Source organism: Mytilus californianus, unplaced genomic scaffold (assembly GCF_021869535.1).
Source record: "Mytilus californianus isolate M0D057914Y unplaced genomic scaffold, xbMytCali1.0.p SCAF_10, whole genome shotgun sequence".
NCBI lineage: Eukaryota > Metazoa > Mollusca > Bivalvia > Mytilida > Mytilidae > Mytilus > Mytilus californianus.
In genome coordinates, this window is record NW_026262582.1 from 11,551,873 (window position 1) to 11,562,379 (window position 10,507).

The window sequence follows — 10,507 nt, forward strand, 5'->3', positions numbered from 1 at the left end:
GTAACATATCAAACATAACATTGTCGATCATAGGTATGCAATTACTTAATGCATAGGTTCAGAATATGTAACTGCGAGCATTCTATTGTATGGTATAACATTAGGTTTTTTTCTTTCATATTTTGCGGGTGCTACATGTGGGGCAGTATCTGCTTACTCTTCTGGAGCATCTGTGATCACCCCAGATTTTTTGTGGGTTTTTACGTGTTGGTCAGTATTTCAGTTTTCTATGTTGTGTTTTGTATACTGATTTTTGTCTTTTGGTCGTTTATCGTGTTTTGGCTTGGAGTGGTCTGTTTGTTTTCGACTTATGAGTTTGATTGTTCCTTTGATATCTTTCGCCTCTCTTGTACTTCATTCTAAAAATAAAGAGATGTGGTAGATGAGACATCTAATACGACCAATTAATTGTTAGTTAAGTTTATTTCTTGAACTGATTTTTATTGTTATACACCATTGGTTGTTCAAATTTAATAGATCTCGACAAACTAATTGAAATTTGCCATATATCCAAAGGCTGGACCCTCCTCAGTTGCCTGATGTCATATCTTCATGTTTTTGTTGTATTGGTGTCATTTTATTCAATTGCCTTCAATTTTTATTTTACAGGTATAACTAAATAATGCCAGAAATGGACGCCACAAAATCTGAGAATGAATACCTCATTGCAGAAACGATTTACAGTTTTCTCGTGTTTTTTGTACAGCCATTTGTATGCATTCATTTAAACACTCAACTTTTGTAACCTTTCATTTGATAATATGGACAATATACATGTATTCATAATTATATAAAAGACCATGCTGTATTATTGTTGACTATATAATATTTGATTCATTAAATCATCATCATTCTTTTACATTTTCTTTCTTTGCTTCTTTTGTATAAAATAATACTGATTTAACATAATTTGACACAAATGGCATGCTTGGTTCTGCAAAAGGAAATCACGAATTCACCAACATTCCAACTGACTTCATTTTCAGAAAACGATATCTGTAACAAACATAAACTATTAGCTACTTCTTTACAAGCAGAACCAAATACAATGAAAGTCCCAACTATGTACTGGCTTCCGAAGCTACACAAGTCACCTTACAAATATAGATTTATTTCGTCTTCAAATCATTGTTCCACTACTAAATTGTCTATTCTACTTACTAGTACACTTGGTGCAATCAAAAACCTGATAATAAATTGTTCAAAAAAGGCCTTTGAAAATAGTGGAATTAACTACTTTTGGATGCATATATTGGTGATTTTGAATCTGTTCAAAGTTTTGATTTTTCTACCCTATATACCATTTTGCCTCATATTCTTATTAAGAAAAAATTCACACACCTAATTAAATGGGCATTTAAAAAGTCGGAATGCGAATACATATGTTCAAACTCTTTTAGGTCATTTTTTAGTAGCAACAAACAAAAGAGCTATGTCAATTGGACATGCTTTGATACTATATCTGCCCTTGAGTTTTTACTTGATAACATTTTTGTTCGCTTTGGAGATTCCGTATATCGTCAAGTTATCGGAATTCCAATGGGGACTAACTGTGCACCACTTATAGCGGACCTGTTTCTGTATTGTTATGAGTTACAATTTATGACTAAAATCAGCAAAGACCCATCGAAACAACATCTGATACAAAAATTTAACAATACTTTTAGATATTTGGATGATATATTAGCTCTCAATAATGACAACTTCAGTATGTATACAAAAGAAATTTATCCTGTTGAACTTACTTTAAATAAAACTAATACTAACAATGACCACTGTCCTTTCCTCGATCTTGATATCTATATCATTACCGGGAAGCTTAATACAAAAATTTATGATAAAAGAGATGATTTTTTATTTCCTATCGTTAATTATCCATTTTTAGATGGTGATGTTCCCTTGTCACCATCTTATGATGTTTATATATCTCAACTCGTGTATGTAACAACGTATTAGACTTTAGCGCGAGAGAAATTTATATATTACTGAAAAATTATTACACCAGGGTTTTCGATGTATTCACCTCAAAAGCTAACAAAACCTTTAAACAGACTTATTAAGAAGGGATATAGTTACGATACTGTTGTCCGGTCATTAAAAATTGCATATTTTGGCTTTAATATTGATTCACTTATATGGTCTTTGCATCGGAATTAAACATATTTATTCTAAAACCAGTTGTTGGCATGACACGGGTTATGTTCTTCTCATATATTTTATGACGGTATAATACTAAACCCCTAACAGGAGGGATTGTGCCTGATATTCATATGATGAAGACATAATCTTTCAATCAGTTTAATTGAGGTCTGGAGCTGGCATGTCAGTAACTGCTAGTAGTCTGTTGTTATTTATGTATTATTGTCTTTTTGTTTATTTTCTTTTGATTCCTATTCTGACATCGGACTCGGACTTCTCTTGAACTGAGTTTTACTGTGCGTACTGTTGTACGTTTGTTTTTTCTACATTGGCTAGAGGTATAGGGGGAGGGTTGAGATCTCAAAAAACCTGTTTAACCCCGCCGCATTTTTGCGCCTGTCCCAAGTCAGGAGCCTCTGGCCTTTGTTAGTCTTGTATCATTTTTAATTTTAGTTTCTTTTGTATCATTTGGAGTTTAGTATGACGTCCATTATCACTGAACTAGTATACATATTTGTTTAGGGGCCAGCTGAAGGACGCCTCCGGGTGCGGGAGTTTCTCGCTGCATTGAAGACCCATTGGTGGCCTTCGGCTGTTGTCTGCTCTATGGTCGGGTTGTTGTCTCTTTGACACATTCCCCATTTCCATTCTCAATTTTATATAGAAAATTTCCAAAATCCTGAGGTAAAAAATCTTAATAGTCAACACGTCATCATAACTGTAACACATCCATAGCTAGAGGGTTACCGGGTATATGAATGTTTCTACCAAAAAATACTCTAAATTGTTCAAGGGATTCAGCAAAAATCAAAACTGGAATTTTAGAGTTACTGTGAAACATCAAACTAACGGCTGAGCGAAAGCAAATGTGGGTCATATTAATTCAAAGGATTCGTACATAATTGACGGTCTGGTATCTATGAGGAGTTATTACTACCACAGGGTCGATGCCACTGCTGGTGGACGTTTCGTCCCCGAGGGTATCACCAGCCCAGTAGTCAGAAATTTTTTGTTGACATGAAATACCAATTATATGTTCATATTGTTTTGTAAATTTACTGCTCATAAAAGTGATGTAAAAGATACCAATGAGACATTCAAACTCATTCCGGGTAGGTCACATTCGGGGGAAAGAGATATATAATGTTGAAACACTAAGCTTTGTCTATCCACGGTATAGATTGCCTTATAGTTGTCTCAAGTTCAACTTTTCAAAATTTTCGGTGTTTAATGCTCTTCAACATCGTATTCCTCTTAACCTTCTTAATGTTGTGACTTGAACGCCATTGATTAGTCTTGTGTAGACAAAACGTGCGTTATCGTACATAATTGTACGTATTGTAGGCCTGATATAATTCTTATTTATTCAATTGGATTCAATCTACCCCATGTCCGTGTGCAATATAATAATATATTTGTCTGCCTCATCCTTCATAAAAGAAAATATCGCATTTTAGGAAGATCAGTTCATAACAAATCTGATTCAAACAAAAAATATCTTAATCTGACGATAACAAGAATCTTGTTTTTTTTTGACAACATTTTATTCAATGTTGGTGTTTTTCAACACAAATAGGCACTCCTATATGAACATCTATGTTCCTCTGTACAACGACTCTATTTGTATCGGGCAGACTATACAGGTTTTTCTTTAAAAACAAAAATTGCAATATCCTCTATCTTCAAGTTTCGTTATAAAGATTATGTCCTTTCATGCAATAATTCAAAGTCTAGTGACTATGTTGATCCCATCGATCTGACTAAGCTTGAAATAAAGGATTACACAGGTGTAGTTAGAATTTCTTCAGGTCATGACTTAGAAATTGACAATGAGAGTCATTTGAATACTAAACTTTATTACAAATTTGACTTAGATATTCCCACTTAGATAACCGACACAACTAAACGGACGCCCCCCTCTGACAAGGGTTTACTGCCGGTCGAAAGAAGACCAAAGTGGCGATATTTTTAATCCCAGTCAAACTCTGGGGACGATTTCATTGACAAGTGGTTGCTGCTTATAAGGAGGTTATAAATGATAAAGTTCAATTCACCTACTCGAAAATTGATCACACGTTATAATGATATTTTCAATCTTAATGGACATATAGACGTCTGTAACAAATGACAACGAATATTTTCTATTTGTCGGAAACACAATTTCATCCGTTTTCCATTTTACGACTACCATCTAAGATTGATTTATACCCGGAGTTGATCAGATATGAGCAACAAGACGCGTGTCGCTACTAGATCAGGTCGTGTTTACCCTTTCGGAACACCGGAGATCATCAACGGTTTTCGTTGATGTATCTGTATTTTACCGTGTGGAGTTTTATGGACTGTTGTTCATTCTTTTGGTGTTATGTGACTTTATCAGAATTAAAATTTTTGTTGCTCTTCTTCTGAGTGTGTTCATTAAATGCATCATGACTAGAATATATATCTCTGTTATGCCAAGTTATGTCGTCATAGTTACGATGTGTAGCCATTATAATGTTATTGCATTTGCCTTGACGAAACCCGAACAAGTTTCGCGATTTAATTGATATGGTAAATATTGCGCAAATGTGACATCGGGAACACCATATCTATCATATAAGTTTTATTTTTGGAAATGCCCACCTTATTGTATATTTTTTACTATATATGAGTTTGATTGTTCCTTTGATATCTTTCGCATCTCTTGTACTTCATTATAAAAATAAAGAGATGTGGTAGATGAGACATCTAATACGGCCAATTAATTGTTAGTTAAGTTAATTTCTTGAACTGATTTTTATTGTATAATTGTTATATACCATTGGTAGTTCAAAATTAATAGATCTCGACAAACTAATTGAAATTTGCCATATATCCAAAGGCTGGACCCTCCTCAGTTGCCTGATGTCATATCTTCATGTTTTTGTTGTATTGATGTCATTTTATTCAATCGCCTACAATTTGTATTTTACAGGTATAACTAAATAATGCCAGAAATGGACGCCACAAAATCTGAGAATGAATACCTCATTGCAGAAACGATTTACAGTTTTCTCGTTGTGTTTTTGTACAGCCATTTGTATGCACTCATTGAAACACTCAACTGTTCTAGCCTTTCATTTGATAATTTTGACAATATACATGTATTCATAATTTCCCATTTCCATTTTCAATTTTATAATTGTATAAAAGACCATGCTGTATTATTGATGACTATATAATATTTGATTCATTAAATCATCATCATTCTTTTACATTTTCCTTCTTTTCTTCTTTTGTATAGAATAATACTGATTTAACATAATTTGACACAAATGGCATGCTTATATAGAAAACATCCAAAATCCTGAGGTGAAAATCTTAAAAGTCAACATGTCTGTAACACATCCATAGCTAGAGGGTTATATGAGTGTTTCTACCAAAAAATACTCTAAATTGTTCAAGGGATTCAGCAAAAATCAAAACTGGAATTTTAGAGTTACTGTGAATTTGTGACAGCGACATTTTCCTCTTTGTTTTATTTCGTGGAAATTCAAACTTTATCTAAAAGCAAGCGACTATTGTTCTCGAAATTGTTAGCTTACATGTTGAGAAGTTAATCCATTTTAATCCTAGCATTGTCCATTTCTTGTTATCATATATATGTTTTTTTAATTGTATTATTTGTTTGAATCATTAAGTGACAAATTTCATTATTACATGTAGTTATGATTAAGTAAGATTACGTAATTCATATTATATCGTTTCTATGTAAATGGTCAGTTGGATACCAGCGGTCAAGCTGTACGGACGCCGTGCATTTACAGTGACATTCATTGTGTTTAGTATAGAACATTTATTGAAATTACCATTTGTTTTATCTTTTCGGAATATTACCGTTGAACTTTTATTGTAATTAATGTATTGCACTATTGGAGAAGTTATATATAAACCATCGTAAAGCTTAACTTAGTTTTGTTGACTTTAGACAGTGACTTTCCCCCAGAATTCTAAATATAACAGGAACGACGAAAACCCCTGTTATAGCATCAAAATAACAGCTGAGCGAAAACTAATGTGGATCATATTAATTCAAAGGATTCGTACATAATTGACGGCCTGGTATCTATGAGAAGTTATTACTACCACAGGGTCGATGCCACTGCTGGTGGACTTTTCGTCCCCGAGGGTATCACCAGCCCAGTAGTCAGAAATTTTTTGTTGACATGAAATACCTATTATATGTTCATATTGTTTTGTAAATTTACTGCTCATAAAAGTGATGTAAAAGATACCAATGGGACATTCAAACTCATTCGGTAGGTCACATTCGGGGGAAAGAGATATATAATGTTGAAACACTAAGCTTTGTCTATCCCCGGTATAGATTGCCTTATAGTTGTCTCAAGTTCAACGTTTCAAATTGTCGGTGTGTAATGCTCTTCAACATCGTATTCCGCTTGACCTTCTTAATGTGGTTTGAACGCCATTGATTAGTTTTGTGTAGACGAAACGTGCGTTTGTTGTACATAATTGTACGTATTGTAGGCCTGAAATAATTATTATTTTTTTAATTGGATTCAATCTACCCCATGTCCGTGTGCAATATAATAATATATTTGTCTGCCTCATCCTTCATAAAAGAGAATATCGCATTTTAGGAAGATCAGTTCATAACAAATCTGATTCAAACAAAAAACATCTTAATCTGAGTGACGATGACAAGAAGCTTGTTTTTTTGACATTTTATTCGATGTTGGTGTTTTTCAACACACAATTGGCACTCCTATATGAACATCTATGTTCCTCTGTACAACGACTCTATTTGTATCAGGCAGACTAATATCCTCTATCTTCAAGTTTCGTTATAAATATTATGTTCTTTCACGGAATAATTCAAAGTCTAGTGACTATGTTGATCCCATCGATTTTACTAAGCTTGAAATAAAGGATTACACAGGTGCAGTTTGAATTTCTTTAGGTCATGACTTAGAAATTGACAATGAGAGTCGTTTGAATACTAAACTTTATTACAAATTTGACTTAGATATTTCCATTGTGAATTTAACACTTTTTGTTTGTTGGTTGATTAACGTTCAGTGACAGATATTTCATGCATGTTCAGGACTAAAACAGATTTATAATAAATACAATAGGTTGGTCCTGTAATAGAAGCCGTCCGGGATGAAGGTCGGGTTAATTTAGACTGCCACTGAAAAATGAGGGTATACAGGATAGGGACAGATTGAGAAATATTTCCTTGCAACAGGTCACCTACATACCCCTCAAAAAGTTGTTGCAAGGGTTATTAGCGTGTCACTCTCTGTGCACGTGGTATCGGATATAATGTCTCCGTTCTGACCGGACGTGGCTGCATACTTGTACATCCCGCACAACTAAACGTACGCCCCTACTCTGACAAGGGTTTATTGCCGGTCGGAAGAAGACCAAAGTGACGGGTTTTTTTTACAACATTTTATTCAATGTTGGTGTTTTTTAACACACAATTGGCTCTCCTATATGAACACCTATGTTCCTCTGTACAACGGCTCTATTTGTATCAGGCAGACTATACAGGTTTTTCTTTAAAACAAAAATTACAATATCCTCTATCTTCAAGTTTCGTTATAAAGATTATGTCCTTTTATGGAATAATTCAAAGTCTAGTGACTATGTTGATCCCGTCGATCTTACTAAGCTTGAAATAAAGGATTACACAGATGTAGTTTGAATTTCTTCAGGTCATGACTTAGAAATTGACAATGAGAGTCGTTTGAATACTAAACTTTATTACACATTTGACTTAGATATTCCCATTGTGAATTTAACACTTTTTTTTTGTTGGTTGATTAACGTTCAGTGACAGATATTTCATGCATGTTCAGGACTAAAACAGATTTATAATAAATACAATAGGTCAGTCCTGTAATAGAGGCCGTCCGGAATGAAGGTCGGATTAATTTAGACTGCCACTGAAAAATGAGGGTATACAGAATAGGGACAGAAATATTTCCTTGCAACAGGTCACCTACATACCCCTCAAAAAGTTGTTGCAAGGGTTATGAGCGTGTCACTCTCTGTGCACGTGGCATCGGATATAACGTCCCCGTTCTGACCGGACGTGGCTGCATACTTGTACATCCCGCACAATTAAACGTACGCTCCCCCTCTGACAAGGGATTACTGCCGGTCGAAAGAAGACCAAAAGGAAGATATTTATAATCCCAGACAAACTCTGAGGACGATTTCATTGACAAATGGTTGCTGCTTATAAGGAGGTTATAAATGGTAAAGTTCAATTCATCTACTCGAAAATTGATCACACGTTATAATGATATTTTCAATCTTAATGGACATATACACGTCAATAACAGATGACAACGAATATGTTCTATATGTTGGAAACACAATTTCATTCGTTTTCCAGTTTATGACTGCCATCTTAGATTGATTTATCCTCGGAGTTGATCAGATATGAGTAACAAGACGCGTGTCGCTATAGAACAGGTCGTGTTTACCCTTTCGGAACACCGGAGATCATCAATGGTTTTCGCTGATGTATCTGTATTTTACCGTGTGGAGTTTTATGGACTGTTGTTCGTTCTTTTGGTGTAATGTGACTTTATTAGAATTATAAGTTGTGTTGCTCTTCTTAGTGTTTCTATTAAATGCACAATGACTAGAATATATATCTCTGTTATGCCAAGTTATGTCGTCATAGTTACGATGATTTGTAGCCATTATAATGTGATTGCATTTGCCTTGTCGAAACCCGAACAAGTTTCGCGATTTAATTGATATGGTAAATATTGCGCAAATGTGACATCGGGAACACATTATCTATCATAAAAGTTTTATTTTTGGAAATGCCCACCTTATTGTATATTTTTACTATATATGAAAATAGAACCATATCAAATAAGCTTGGTGACGTAATAGGTAAGATAAAAAGATAACCCGAGTAACCAAATATCAAAATAAAATTAGTCAAACGTGTTTGAAGCAGATATCGAGGTCAACTTGAGTTTGTCATAGGGATAATTAGTAAACAGTTATTAGATATTCAAATCTATATCGCTAAGGTCAACGAACTTGCTTCATGGGTCTTTGTCTAAGATTAACTTGGTTTAAACACTGAAAACTCTTTGACCAGCTCTTGTTTGAATTATAGATTAATTGGTGGTTGTTTATCTTCTAGTACATGTATAACAGAATTGGCCTATGGGAAGAAAACGTATTGAAAGTTGCGTGTTTATCTTCTAGTACATGTATAACAGAATTGGCCTATGGGAAGAAAACGTATTGAAAGTTGCGTGTTTATCTTCTAGTACATGTATAACAGAATTGGCCTATGGGAAGAAAACGTATTGAAAGTTGCGTGTTTATCTTCTAGTACATGTATAACAGAATTGGCCTATGGGAAGAAAACGTATTGAAAGTTGCGTGTTTATCTTCTAGTACATGTATAACAGAATTGGCCTATGGGAAGAAAACGTTTTGAAAGTTGCGTGTTTATCTTCTAGTACATGTATAACAGAATTGGCCTATGGGAAGAAAACGTATTGAAAGTTGCGTGTTTATCTTCTAGTACATGTATAACAGAATTGGCCTATGGGAAGAAAACGTTTTGAAAGTTGCGTGTTTATCTTCTAGTACATGTATAACAGAATTGGCCTATGGGAAGAAAACGTTTTGAAAGTTGCGTGTTTATCTTCTAGTACATGTATAACAGAATTGGCCTATGGGAAGAAAACGTATTGAAAGTTGCGTGTTTATCTTCTAGTACATGTATAACAGAATTGGCCTATGGGAAGAAAACGTTTTGAAAGTTGCGTGTTTATCTTCTAGTACATGTATAACAGAATTGGCCTATGGGAAGAAAACGTATTGAAAGTTGCGTGTTTATCTTCTAGTACATGTATAACAGAATTGGCCTATGGGAAGAAAACGTATTGAAAGTTGCGTGTTTATCTTCTAGTACATGTATAACAGAATTGGCCTATGGGAAGAAAACGTATTGAAAGTTGCGTGTTTATCTTCTAGTACATGTATAACAGAATTGGCCTATGGGAAGAAAACGTATTGAAAGTTGCGTGTTTATCTTCTAGTACATGTATAACAGAATTGGCGGGAAGAAAACGTATTGAAAGTTGCGTGTTTATCTTCTAGTACATGTATAACAGAATTGGCGGGAAGAAAACGTATTGAAAGTTGCGTGGTTTCGGCTGTAAAGAGGTTTAACATTCAGAAAAGGATCTCTATCTTTGGTTGGTCGCGAATAATTAGAAATGAATATTTATCCATTTTAAGTTTATCATTTATTTCATCCATTCTCACATCCTTATCTATTATACAGCTTCCCTTTTCTGGTACTGACAAAGAAAATGAGTATTGTACACATGCTATA

The 10,507-nt window shown here is 34.3% G+C and overlaps 1 long non-coding RNA gene across 1 annotated transcript; it reads left to right on the forward strand.

Moving 5' to 3' along the window:
• Nucleotides 1–7,090: 7,090 nt before the first annotated feature.
• Nucleotides 7,091–10,459, forward strand: LOC127717612 (uncharacterized). Its single transcript, XR_007989266.1, has 2 exons — nucleotides 7,091–9,279; nucleotides 10,190–10,459. It is a non-coding gene; the product is annotated as an uncharacterized LOC127717612 (long non-coding RNA).
• The last annotated feature ends 48 nt before the right edge of the window (nucleotides 10,460–10,507 follow it).